This window comes from Xyrauchen texanus, chromosome 9 (assembly GCF_025860055.1).
Source record: "Xyrauchen texanus isolate HMW12.3.18 chromosome 9, RBS_HiC_50CHRs, whole genome shotgun sequence".
In the NCBI taxonomy this organism is placed as follows: Eukaryota; Metazoa; Chordata; class Actinopteri; order Cypriniformes; family Catostomidae; genus Xyrauchen; species Xyrauchen texanus.
Genome location: NC_068284.1, coordinates 6,926,185 through 6,938,744, shown reverse-complemented (window position 1 = coordinate 6,938,744; position 12,560 = coordinate 6,926,185). Strand labels below are relative to the sequence as shown.

At 48.6% G+C, this 12,560-nt stretch overlaps 1 protein-coding gene across 1 annotated transcript in view; it reads left to right on the top strand.

Annotated features, from left to right (window-relative positions):
* Positions 1-12,560, top strand: part of LOC127649569 (gastrula zinc finger protein XlCGF57.1-like) — a 112,340-nt gene that overhangs the window by 77,620 nt on the left and 22,160 nt on the right. The window lies entirely within an intron of this gene.

Below are 12,560 nucleotides of genomic sequence, written 5' to 3'. Positions count from 1 at the left end.
CATTGCAGCTGCACAGCAGACAGCAATGAGCGAGGCAGCTCGATCATTGGCTGTGCTGCGGCAACTTGCTCGAACCAATGGTGGGGCGACTCTGAACGCGCACGCTCAGAGCCCGCCAAGATGGGCGTGGCTAGGGCTATATATTAGGCGCCCCGTCATGAGAGTTCTTTAGGTTCAATCGACTGAAGCGAACTGACCAAGCACAAGCACGGCAGCTTACGCAATACTCGTTCCCTCCTCTCAGGGAAACGAGGTTACGTTAGTAACCAAGTCGTTCCCTCTCGAGAGGTCTCTCCTATTGCGTAAGTAGCTTACGCTATGGGAACACCATGCAAAACGCTGTGTGTGCTGACTTCGCTCTATAAAGCCAGAGGCAGATGCCTGAGCCTTAAAGCAAAGTGATTATTCAACGAGCGACCAGCGGCGAGCTATATAATGGGATAATACAGACGCCTTTGCCCCAAGGTGGCCCATGGTGGAAGCTCATTGTAAAAACATAAGCACATATCTTATGTACTGATTTTTTTACTTACTGATATGCATAAAAAACCCTCTAAATCAGTCAGAGACGGACCTTATAAGGGAGGAGATAATGCTCAGCAAATACATACTCCAGTTCATACTACAGTCAGGCTGATCGAATGTTGGAATGCCATGAGGGGACCTGTAGGTTATAAAACCTGATAAATGTCGAAGGCGAGGCCCAGCCTTCCACCGCACAAATATCTTCAATGGGTATCCCACTCGACCACGCACACGAGGAGGCCATGCTCCTCGTAGAGTGAGCTCTGACGCCTAAGGGGCATTGACGGCCCTTGGCTTCATAAGCCAGCGCTATAGCATCCACTATCCAGCGCGATATTCTTTGCTTTGAAACTGCGAGCAAATACATACTCCAGACCATTCCAAATATACTCTGAGCGCCCTGACCGGGCAGAGTAAATTAGCGTCGCTTTTGTCTGCTGGAGACGATAGCGCTGCCAGAGATATAACCTGTACTCTGAAGGGTGTGGAGAGCACTTTAGGAATATACCCGTGCTTTGGCCTAAGGACAACTCTGCAGTCGTTAGGTCCAAATTCCAGGCAAGCAGCGCTTGATGACAGCGCGTGCAGGTCGCCCACTCTCTTGACTGAGGCGAGCGAGAGCTGTTTAAGGTGCACGGTTCGGAGAGGTTCGAACGGGGCACTCTTGAGTGCGTCCAGGACCGTGGCCAGGTCCCAGATCGGCACCGAGGGGGGGTGAGGAGGGTTCATCCTCCTAACGCCTCTTAGGAAACTAATGATTAGGTCGTTTTTCCCTAATGAGCGTCCCTTGTCAGGATTGTGTGACGCCGCTATGGCAGCCACATAGACTTTGGCGTGGAGGGTGTGCGGCCCGCCTCCAGCAGCTCTTGCAAGAAGGCGAGTACACTTGGTATCTCGCGACGATTTGGGGTTCAAGCTCTTGGTATCACACCAGTCACTGAACACTTTCCACTTTTGGGCATATAAAGCCTCGTAGGGGCGCTCGCACCTCAGTGATGGTTCTCAACACTCCACTGGGGAGGTTCTCGGGAACCCGTTGAGGGGCCATGCATGAAGGGCCCACAGATCGGGGCGGGGATGAAGAATCATCCCGTTGGCCTGCCTGAGGAGGTCCAGCCTCAACGGAATCGGCCATGGGGCAGATTGCATCATCTGCATCAGTTCTGGAAACCACATCTGGTTCTTCCAGAGTGGGGCTCTACCAGGAGCACTGCACATTTCACTGCCCTGATCCGACTGATGACCTGAGGTAGCATCGCGATCGGGGGAAAAGCATACAAGGGGCAGTTCGGCCAGGCTTGGGCGAGCGCGTCCGTGCTTTTTGAGAAGAAAAGAGGGCAGTACGCATTTTCCCTGGAGGCGAAGAGGTCGACCTCTGCCTCGCCAAAGGTTTGCCATAACCACTGAGCCGTCAGGGGGTGGAGAGACCATTCCCCTGGGAGAACTTTGTCTCTGGACAGCATGTCCGCTCCCTGGTTCAGGACGCCTGGCACATGCGCTGCTCTCAGCGGCGCAGGTTGTGCTGTGACCATAAGATGAGCTCCTGGCCATAGAGTGCAGGGAGCTCGACCTGAGTCCACCCTGGCGATTTATATACGATACTACCGTCATGTTGTCCGTTCGGACCAGGACGTGTTCGTTTTTCAGGTACGGAAGCAGGGCTCTGAGAGCCAAGGCGACCGCTTTCATTTCCAGACAGTTTATATGTAGGCACTTTTCCGGGTTTGACCAAAAGCCGGAGACAGGCCTGCCCTCGTAAAGGGCCCCCCATCCTATTTTGGAGGCATCTGTCGTGATCATTTTTCTCCGTGTGTTCACGCCCAGACTCACGCCGGTTTGATACCAGTCGACGGCTTTCCAGGGCGTCAGGGCTTTTATACAGCCGTGATTCGCTCTGATTAAAAAGTGGCCCGAGCGCCACGTGTGAGTGAGCGTACTTTGAGCGTACTAGATGGCTGATAATCCAAGATCTGTGCGTTGTCAACTGACTCTCTGATTGTGCTATGATTAGCCAGTCGTCGAGGTAATTCAGTATTCGCACTCCCCGCTGTCTCAGGGGGGAAAGTGCTGCGTCCATACATTTCGTGAATGTACGGGGGGCCAATGATAGGCCGAATGGTAGTACTGTGTACTGGTATGACTGTCCCTCGAAAGTGAATCTCAGAAAAGGCCTGTGATGAGGCGCTATCGGGATGTGAAAGTAAGCGTCTTTCAAATCCACTGATAGGAACCAATCCCAGGGGCGAACTTGCATGAGGATATGTTTGGTCGTTAACATTCTGAACGAGCGAATCATTAAAGCTTTGTTCAGGTGTCTAAGATCTAGGATGGGGTGGAGGCCACCGTCCTTTTTCGGAACGAGAAAATAGCGGCTGTAAAAACCCGCCTCGCTCATAGAGGGAGGGACAGTTTCTATTTCGCCCTTCTCTATCAGTTTGAGCACCTCGGTGCGTAGAACATGTGAAACATCTTTCCTCACTTTCGTCTCGACCACCGCTGAAAAGCGGGGTGGTCTGCGAGCGAATTGAAGCGAGTAACCATGTTTTATTATGTTCAAAACCCATTTCGGTATGTCGGGGATTTTTTCCCCAGGCTTTTGCTCGCACAGATATGGGCTGAATGCTGGCTGGGGGCGTGTTGCAGTGACGTATGGGCCCCACCGGCGAATCGCCTTGTGCTAACACTGAGCTTACAGCTCAGAAGTGCGTGGCAGCTGAGCAGCTTTGTTGAGTGCCGAGTGCAGGGGTGCGTGTGAGATTACAGGCACGCGTGCTATCTCCATAATGCTCGCAGCATGAGCTGGAGAAATGTTTGAAACTGTATCGACAGTGTTTACGGGTGGGGGTGCATACATTGTAATAGGCACGCGCCACTTTCATAAAGCTTCCCGCTCTTAGCGGGGAGTTTCTTGGCTCGCGCGTCGCATCTGTGATGGTCGCGGCATGAGCCAGAGAACTGTTTGAAACTGTATGGGCAGGCTTATGGGTGGGGGCGATATACTGTAGTAGGCACGCCGCCACTTTCATAAAGCCTCCCGCTCGCGGCAGGGGGTTTCTGGCCATGCATACAGTGTTTGTGTGTAGGGGTGCATGCATGACAGCAGGCACGCACGCTACCTTTATAGTATTTCCCGCTTTTACTGGGGAAGTGTTTATAACTGTGTGAACAGTGCTTGTGTGTATTGGTGCATACATGACAATAGGCACACGATCTACATTTATGGGGCGTCCAGCTGGAGCTGGGGAAGTATTCGGCACTGTTTGGACAGTATTGATATGTGGGAATGCGCACTTTAGTGTGGAGATGTGACCCCTTAGTGACACAAGCAGAAAATGACTCTTTTTGTGATTTTTGTGTGTCGCCGTTAAAACGGCATTTGATTGCAGGTGAGCGAGTTCTGTGACTGGCCCATTGACTGCTGCACAGACATTTCCAGCTGCCTGTAAGGGGACTGGGTAATGTTTTACACGTTTTGGAGAGAGTGGTCCGGCTTTTGCGAGACACGCACTCTCTCTAGTTCGTCGTGAACTTCGGGGAAGAAAGGGGAGGGTCTCTGTCGAGGGGCCTGCTGGCGCCCCTGTAGGAACCACTCGTCCAGCCGGCTGCAGGCGGGTTCTTCTGGAGAAGACCAGTCGAGCCCGAGGTCTTCCACGGCTTTTAGATAGGATGCGGACGATCTCCGAGTCCATTCTGGTGCCCGTGCTCGTGTCCGCTAATGTGGACGGCGCAGGGTCGAAGGCCGAGCCCAGCCAGTCGTCGGATGCAGCGTCAATGGAAAGGCTGTCATCCTTTTCACCGTCGTCCCCTGACGCGCCGAACGAGGCGAGACCCACCGCTCTGTTGGAGGGGTGCTGGTCCGCCTGCGTGAAATGGACTGGTGGCAGGGAGTTCTCGGGTAGTGGTGAAGCACTGCTCTGGCGGCCTCTGTGAGCGGCGCTTTTTCTTGCGCGGCTCGAACAGAGGGGACGGCAGCACGGTGGTAGCAGGCTCGTTCGCGGCGAAGGCGGCGCAGCGAGCGCGCAGCTCTGTGAGGCCCAGGGAATCACATTCGGGGCATCCGCCTCGAGTGAGAGCAGCTTCTGCGTGGTCGGGTCCCAGGCAGCGAGTGCAGATAATGTGACGGTCCCCGTCAGGAAGAAGGCCTCTGCACGAGGCGCAGGTGGAAGGCATTTGAAACAACGCCTCGAAATTGCTCTTTTACTAAAATACAAAAAGCGTCGCAGAGGCGAACACTTGTAAAGTAGCTTAGCAAAAGGATATCAGGGTGATGCGCGCCGGATGGCGTAGCAGAAGGCTTTGAAGGCGGCTGAAGGCGCCGGCGTCCTCGTAGCAGTCCTGCTGTAGGCTTGTCGACGGCGGGCGAAAAGGCTCCAATAATCCGGAGGATCCAGCGAAGAGAAGGTCTTTGCTGAAGGAGATTAAATCTAAAGAACTCTCACGACGGGGCGCCTAATCCACGGCCATCTTGGCGGGCTCTGAGCGCGCGAGCGTGAAGCGCGCGCCCATTGGTCGCGCGTCCAGAGTCGCCCCGCCATTGGTTCGAGCAAGTTGCCGCAGCACAGCCAATGACCGAGCTGCCTCGCTCATTGCTGTCTGCTGTGCAGCTGCAATGCGTTTTACATAAAGACTTCAATATTTCTCGAGAAACTGAGTTTTCCCATAGCGTAAGCTACTTACGCAATAGGAGAGACCTCTCGAGAGGGAACTGATTTAGCCTGCATGCTAACAGCTCTCAGTTTTTCAGCAGCGCAGATGTCTGTAATATTGTACTATAACAGGTCATTTAAAAGGGAAAATTATATTTAACCCTATTCTGTGATTTACAGTTTAAATGAATAACATTTATAATGCATGAATTTCAGGCTGGGAACTATCAATTTATTTATTTATTTAAAGATTTCCTTAACATTCTTTTCTTTTCTTTTCTTTATATAGTGGAGTGGTGTTGGTGTAGTGGTCTAAAGCACATAACTGTGCATAACATAATCTGGTAATCAGAAGAATGCTGGTTCAAGCCCCACAGCCACCACCATTGTGTCCTTGAGCAAGGCACTTAACTCCAGGTTGCTCTGGGGGGATTGTCCCTGTAATAAGTGCACTGTAAGTCGCTTTGGATAAAAGCGTCTGCCAAATGCATGAATGTAAAGGTATTATATCATGTTATGAAGTTTAATTGTTTTGATTTTGAATTACTCAATTCATTTCAGTTATGGTCAGAATGCTTCAAAACTGTCTTCTTGAATTCATAATGATTTTAATAAATGATCACTTACAGTTCTCTTATTCAAAATATATTGTTTTATATTATATCAGTTTTTCGCAACACATTTAAAATTGTCACATGGCATTAATTGTAGTTTCCTACTGTTATCATTCCACAAAGACATTTCCATGAAAAATGAGTTGCATGAACAATCAATCCTCTGTTCTCCTACCAGCCTTTCTTTAAAATGAGGGTAATCCCTGGAAAATTCTGGGGTGTGACAAGTCTAACAGTTCAGTGTTGTAATTGTAACGCTATAGTCATATTCTGTCACTACATTCATTAACTCATATTAGACACATGTTTCTGCTTCATCTGTCATTTTATTATTTCACTGTTTTCACAAGTTACACAGAGCTATTTTGCCACAAAATGTTTAAGAATAAATTCTGAAAACATTTTTTTTTACAGTATGTCATGAATGTTAAGTTGAAGCAATTTAGAATTTAAAACTTTTAATTACAAGTTCTTAAAAGAAGTGAATGAATTTTAGTCATCAAAATCTTGTAATTACGGTAATTCAGACACCATAAATTATTTTTACTGTTTTAGTAAACAAAATCATTTTAAGAAGCTGAATATACTGTAGATATAGACCTGCAGAATAATTTTGATATGTGTATTAAGACATAATGCTCAGTTATTTTGAATATCATAATCCAAATTAAACTAACCAACCCAAAAATTGGTCATCTCAATCCACATCAGAAATGATTCAATTATGATTACAAGAACCATTTAGTAGTAGTATGAACAATCGGATGAAAGCACATCTCACTTTCAATGTGATTTGTAAAAGTAGAGCAAATAAATGCCATTACCACGTGACCTTTCTCAGATCCTTTGACACTTTTCAGATAACATTCCTATCATACAAACATATGTGCATGTTAATAACACAAAATAGATTAGATACAGCACTTTGTTGATGTTACTAGTATGAAATGTAACACGTATTTGCATTTCCCTCGTGCTGGTAGGTTATGAAATTTATATACTGAATTTATAATACTGAAGCTGAAATGATTAAGGAAATACCCTTATTAGATTCGAAATTCGACTGTCCTAAAATTACCAAGCCTGGCATAACTAGGGGAGATAAAGGCTATTAAGAAACAAGTGGATCTGGAGTGAACCAGAGACACTACCACAGGTAATTAATCAGTTGTTGCAGTTTTTGCAAAGTCTGGCTGCATCAAGAATGGATATCACCCATGCGGCTAACACTAAACATATGAAAGTCATTTCAATGTGGTTTGGACTGACATCATCGCTATCAACCGACCATAACAAAGACATCCTGTTCATAAACATATTCCTCAATAATATAAATCCGGAAATTGCTCGTTTCATTCGAATTACTACCCCTAATCTAACCATTATGCAAATTGACTAGCTCGGAAAGCCCCTCCGTGAACTATCCACCGCTGGTGTATTTGACACATGCAGTTCTACAAAACCACACCTGCCATGGCACAGTTAATGCAATTCAGAGATGGTTCTGGAGTTAATGTGGGTGTGTGTTGCTATTGTTGCAAACCTGGATATTTTCAACGAGAGTTCCGCAAAAACATTTATGATACAAGGAACACCCAACATTGGCGCCCTGATTGCGACCAAAGGCATCAATCACAACTGCGGTGGAATGAACAAAATGATCATTCTGGACATTGTGCACCCCGGTATCCCACAGAGTGGACACTACGTTAGGGCTGCCCACAGAGTTATGAGCCCTCGTCCTACTCTCTAGCTTCAATATTGCATTTTGTCTTGCCTTTCATTTCATTGAGCATTGATCGTAAACCATACACATTTCTGCTAGACACTGGCGCATCAAAAAGCTCATTAACAGCTCATTGCTATGAGGGCTTAATTACGGGATGCACTAAACTCTGTTGGAATTAATGGCATTCCCATCAAGTGTCAGATGACACCCAAATTACCCGTAACCTCACCTGACAACCCCACTTTGTTTAAAATGCATGATTTTGTTATTTTGCCTGACTCTCCTTTCTGCCTACTGGGCTGTGATCTGATGCATTAAATTGAGGAAAAAATAACCTTTGAATCTAACTCACAACAATTACTGTTTCCCTCAGTATATTGTCGTCTGTGTATACAGGACAGTGCAGAGAAGTTTGCAGCTCAACATCTGATAACACTTTTGCTGCAAAACAGGAACTGCCCAACGTCAACCCGGCACTGTGGGTCACCCACATATATAAGGCGGGCCTGGCCACTACCTGCTCCCCACCGCTGCGAAGCCCCACCAGGCACGTCAAACATGATCATCCCTTTAGTGCCCCTCGCACGGTACTTGGACGCATGGCTTTCGCTTTCAAACCCGTCACGCTGGCTGGCCAGTACCATCCGAATTGGCTACGTGATTCAGTTTTCCAGGCATCTGACCCGCTTAAGTGGCATCCGTTTCACTTCGGTGCATGGCGAGAACCCCAACACCATGCGGGCTGAAATTGCAACCCTGTTACACAAGGGCACGATAGAGCCTGTCCCTACAGCCGAGATGAAGAAGGGTTTCTACAGCCCCTACTTCATCGTACCTAAGATAGGCGGTGGGTTGCGGCCAATTTTGGACCTGCGAGTTCTCAACCGGGCCTTACACAGACTCCCGTTCAAGATGCTCATGCAGAGACATATCCTAACATGAGTTCAGTGTCAAGATTGGTTCGCAAGGTCCTCCACTTCTGCTTGTTCCAGTCACCTTCTCCCCGGAAGTGCACAACGAGCTGACGAATTCGTGGAGAGCACCTTCTACTGCCCGAATCCAATCTCCTCGCTCGTCCCCTCTCACTACCCTCGATGCCGGGGTGGCCTATGGATACACGGAGGTCCCCCAGGTGGACAAAGCGGTTGCGATGCACCTGTGCCCACAGAACGCGGCCACCTTGCAGGATTGTCCGACACTCCCCTCCAAAGCCTGCCTGCGAAAGCCTATGGCACCACTGGACAGGCCGCCTCCACGCTGCATGCCATGGTCCAGCTGCAAGTCCATCAGGCCAAGGAGCTAAAAGATATGCACTTGTGTGCAAGTGCATATGCAAAAAAGATATGCAAAGGGAGCACATCTGTGGCTGAACATGAGATGCGTGACACCGACAAAGCACGCTTTCATGGGCATGGGCATCAGACTGCACATAACCTTTCCCAATGCCCCACTAAGACGTCATATTGTTTTTATTAGGTTTCCGGTATCCGAGCAAGGTTTTCCTTTGCGGGTTGGGATCAAGCGACGTGACAAGCGTGGGAGCAGGACGCGGCCACTTAGCTATAACACACATCGGGGAAGGCGTTCTTTTCCAGTCCTATTTTTTCAGGGTGAAAAGATCCCATGGAGATCACATCCAGACCACGATGCTGAAGTGGGACTCCTGTCTGCAGAAAACAGAGGTCTGTCCAAGGGTTGAATAACTGATGGTGGAGGGGGGGAGAAAATCACACGATATGTGCCACAGCATCTCGCATCTCATGACTCGAGTCTGGAGCCAGTGTTGAAGCAGTCTCATATGCATCAACCCTAGTGGCACCACCGCGGCTGAGGATGCCATATGCCCCAGGAGCCTCTGGAACTGTTTTAGAGGGACTGCAGAGCCTACTTTGAACGACAAGAGGCAGTTCAGCACTGACTGTGCATGATCGTTTGTGAGGCGCGCCATCATTGAGACTGAGTCTAACTCCATGCTGAGAAAAGAGATGCTCTGAACCTTGCTCTTTTCCCAGTTGACCTGAAGCCCTAGACGGCTGAGGTGCCTGAGCACCTGGTCCCTCCAGAGTGAGCTAGGATCAGCCAGTCGTTGAGGTAGTTGAGTATGCGGATGCCCACTTCCCTTAGCGGGGCAAGGGCGGCCTCTGCGACCTTCGTGAAGACGTGAGGAGACAGAGACAGGCTGAAGGGGAGGACCTTGTACTGGTACACCCGGCCCTCGAACGCGAACCATAGAAAGGGTTGGCGTCGGGGCAAAATTGAGACATGAAAGTATGCATCCTTCAGGTCTACCGCTGGAAACCAATCTTGATGCCGGACGCATGTTAGAGTGTGTTTTTGCGTGAGCATCTTGAACGGGAGTTTGTGCAGAGCCTGGATGAGAACTCTCAGGTACAAGATTGGCCTCAACCCATCTCCTTTTTTTGGGGACAATGAAGTAAGGGCTGTAGAAACCCTTCTCCATCTCAGCTGGAGGGACAGGCTCTATCGCATCCTTTTGCAAAAGGGTAGCGATTTCCGCAAGCAGGGTCCTGGCTTTTTCGCCATCCACCGAAGTGGGCTGGATGGCGCTGAAACGGGGCGGACACCTGGCAAACTGAATCGTGTAGCTCAGTTAGACGGTCCTGGCCAGCCACCACAACGGGTTGGAAAGCATAAGCCATGTGTCCAAGCTCTGAGAGAGGGGCACTAAGGGGATGATCGTTTTTGACATACCCAGTGGGGCTTTGCAGAGGAGGGGAGCAGGTAGTGTTGCGTCGGGAGGCAAATTTGCATCCTGAGGCATGTGTGTTGAGAAAAAATTCGAAGCACTTACCTTGCTTTGTGTAACCAGTAGGGAGCGGGTTAGTTACTGAGGAGGAGGTCATAGTGAGGCATCCTCTGGACTCGTCAGAACCGGTTCAGTTTATACGTCCAGAGCGTCCTTGAAGAGGTTCGTGAGACGGGGGCGTACGCTTCCTGTGGTTAGCTCTACACTGGGGCTGAGAGCTGGGCCCTGGTTGAGGCAGAACTACCTGCTGGTTTCTTGCTGCCTCAGAGGGATGCCCTCAGCGAGCAGACGGGGCTCGGCAGGATGTAGTCCAGCACCGAGGTAAGATGTGTTGGATTGCCTCCATCTACTTTTTCACCACTGAAAACTGCTGGGCAAAGTCTTCAACTGTGTCGCCGAATAGACCGAGCTGGGAGATGGGGCGTTGAGAAAGCAGGCTTTGTCAGTTTCCCGCATCTCGTCCAAGTTCAGACATAAATTACATTCCTGAACCACAAGGGTTGACATCGCCTGTCCGAGTGCCTGCCCTGTGACCTTTGTGGCCTGGAGGGTGAGGTCGGAAGCTGAGCGCAGTTCAGGAATACCCATGTGCAAATCTTTTAGTGCCTTGGCCTGGTGAACTTGAAGGAGGGCCATGGCATGCAGGGTGGAGGCGGCCTACATTCACGGAGGACCGGGAAAGCATATCGGACATCTGGCCATCAGCCTTGAACTGGATGGGAAAACCCGAAGGTGGCAGCCCAGCTGAGTCCCCGATGCAGCGGCGAGGTCATCATCCTGCTCCATGGTGCCAACGGAGACATCAGACTGGCCATGATGTCATGACTGGCCATGACTGTCTCATGTCGAGCCTGGACGGAAGCAATCTAGCATGATGTGGAGGGTGGGTGCTTTGTGGAGATTTACCCGGTGAAACCGCGCCTGCTGAACCCCCCAAATCGCCTCATTGCCAGCCGGGTCATCCTCAATCCCGTGGGAAGAAGGAGCAAGGTGGGGGGCGGCTGGAGTGGCATTCCCTTGAAGTTTCCCAGGGGCGTGGACTTCATTGACGTGCAGAGGAGGGAGAAAGCCGCTGGCAATTCACCGTAGATCCAACAGCAGTGAGTGGAACAGTAGTGAGTTTTTCAGCTCGCTGAACACACAGCTACTCAGCTCCGTAGAAATAATCGTACTGAACAGATGCACAATCTCCACCTTTTATACCCGTATGTCCAGGGGCGGGACATGCAAATTCTGTTCGCCAATTTGGCATTGCCATTTTTCATATTCAGAGGTATCCGAGGCTCCAAAAAGTAGCCCCTTGTGTCACTACAATCGACACAATGTCGAGTGAGTGACAGAAGGGGAACTCAAGACACCTGTGTTTTGTTTCACCATTTGTTGTGCTGCATCAAGCTTTTTCAGCTCTGACGTCACAAATCAACATTTTGATGAAGTTCAGGTTGCAAAGAAGACTTAATGTGTGAGAAATCATCACTGCTGACACATGATCTAAAGCTTATATATTATATATTATGTTCTGTAGAAGAAAGAATGTCACACATCTGGGATGGCAAGAGTGTGAAAAATGTCATCAAGTGATTTACAAAGGTGTTACAACCATTATAGTACTGTAAGAAATAGAAATGTTATTTCTATCTCAGCTCTGTCCAAGAAAGAAATGCTGTGTGTTCATTATCAAACATCTGTTTCATATCAGCATGGAGTTGAGCTGAGCCCCCTCCTCACTCTGTCTGTGTGTGTGTATATTGTATTAGTGTGTATGGCAAATGGTCCGACGGGCTCTTCAGGACAGACGGAGTTTACCATATAGGTCTGATCGGCTCACAAGGAGCCTTTGCCATATGGAATTGTTATGTGATATTGATATGAGGTAATGTTTGCTCTGATTGGTTAGTGATGAGAACTCCCCTTTTACTATTGTAGTATATCTTTGCATGCTACATATTGGAAAAGCTGAGCTGAGCTGCATATTTTTGTTCGCTCCCCAACGTTGGAAAAAATGCTTTGTACTGATTCATTCACGACTCAATAAAAGACGGAGAGAAAAGGCACTGCTATCGTTTAGACGAAAATTATTTCTAACAAGTACCATTATTAAATGGTTCGAATTAATTATAATAATATTAATAAAATAATAATTATATGAGACAAATGTGTCTGTTTGTTAGTTTTTATTTTCTTTAATTTTTTATCGACTTTTATGTTTTTATGTTGCTTTCTTTTTAAAACTAAGTTTAATCCCACAGCCTGTGCCAACTATCTCTGTGATGGATTTG